The following is a 1,641-nucleotide window of genomic DNA, read 5'->3' as shown; positions in this document are numbered from 1 at the left end:
ATTCCCTTCCCTGTGGCCTGGCTATCTGGGGATCCCTCCCTTGTGTTCCCCTGCATGGACAGGGGCCACCAGCACCCTGCTCTGCTGAGGGGCGGCTACGGTGAGGGTGGTGTTTGCTGGGGCTCGAGTGCCTCGCGTTGCAGCCTGCAAGTCGAGTACATAGCTTCAAGCCCCAGTTTTCTTTGTTGATCGGAGAGAGTAGAAAGGATAGCGGTAGATCTTTAACAGATGTTTTTCCTCCTTCTTTCTCACTTTCTTAACGCAGTGCAAGGTTTTTCTTCCCTCTTAACAGAAGGATTTTTTTTTTCTTTAAATCAGCAACATGTTCTGTACTAACTTCATGCACATCAGTTATTCCCTTTGCTGGTTAGAGGTGACGCAAGTAAAACATGGAGCTGACTGACTTATTTGTAAGTTCTGCTAGAATCTCTCCTAGTACAGTATTTGCTCTAATTAAACTAATGTAGGGAATCATTTACAGGTCCAAGTAAAGGGACCCACTTAATACATAAACTTAGTTGAAAAACAAAATGTCTCACACAGAGTGATGGAGGGAGAGCTGTCATCATAGCTCACGGGGTGGTAAAATTTTCAGTCCCCTGAGACAAAATGGTTATTTTCTGAGTGCCTCAAAATCATGAGTTGTGTCCGCATTAGATAAACATAGTTGAGTGTAACAAAATCGACAGATGCATGTTCGTCAGGAAAAAAAAAGAATGTTGCTGTGTCAGTTAAGTAGCAGGTATTAATTTACTGCTGAGATGATGATATCTACCAATTCTAATCTCAGTGCTGCTGGACTATCGGTGAGCTTCAGTGGGTTCAGCGTGGTGCGTGTCACACATTTGTAGAGCCCTGCTGTGTGGCTCTGCTGGCAGGCACGGCACCGGGCTCTTTTTTTACAGGCAAGGGAATGTGCATTTCTATAAGCTCTGTTTTGCAGCTAGGTGCAAACCACAGGGCTGACATTCACTTCCAAGGTCTTGTTCCCCTGCTTTGAGTTTTAATTGAGTGAAAAGATTTGAGGCTTTTTAAAATCCTAATTTGTATTTGAAAGTAGTGGTGAAAAATGTGCATACAGAGAATCCACCGTTACCCACCACTTCTTAATCCCTGCTTTCTTCTGTAAGGTGCTTTACTTCTCCAGCAGAAATCCTTTTGTTTAAGTGGGTTTTTTTTCCTATTTTGGTGGTGTTTTTTTTCTTTTCCCTGCTCTTCCATACATGCTGGAAACTTTTCTGTATCTTCGAGCGCAGTCACCTGTTGCTCTTAAATTTTGTCTGGGGTTTGTTTGCTCTGGCTTGGCTTGTCATCACAGGCTTTTCAGTCATTCCTGTAAAAAAAAAAAAAAAAGCTGTAGCGTCTTCTCTTTGAGATGTCAAAAGGCAGAAAATGACAGAACAGCTGGGTAAGAGAACAGGAAAGGTGAGGCAGAAGCTAACTCTGAGAGCTGGATGCTCTGCTGGGCACCCCCAGTTGTCACTCATTTGTCAGGGCTAGCAGCCTGCGGTTTGGGTGGGGACGGTACGTGGTGCCTTGGTCACAGCCACCGGAGGTAGATGAGCAAACTGCCTGTGTCTCAGGGAGGGCCCGCACTGCACTGGGGGGCGGGGGGGAGCGGGGTCACGAGGGACGGGTTGG

The sequence above is a fragment of the Egretta garzetta genome, unplaced genomic scaffold (assembly GCF_000687185.1).
Source record: "Egretta garzetta isolate BGI_Z169 unplaced genomic scaffold, ASM68718v1 scaffold620, whole genome shotgun sequence".
Classification (NCBI taxonomy): Eukaryota; Metazoa; Chordata; class Aves; order Pelecaniformes; family Ardeidae; genus Egretta; species Egretta garzetta.
The sequence above is the reverse complement of the archived record's forward strand: the minus strand, read 5'-3'. Positions refer to the sequence as shown.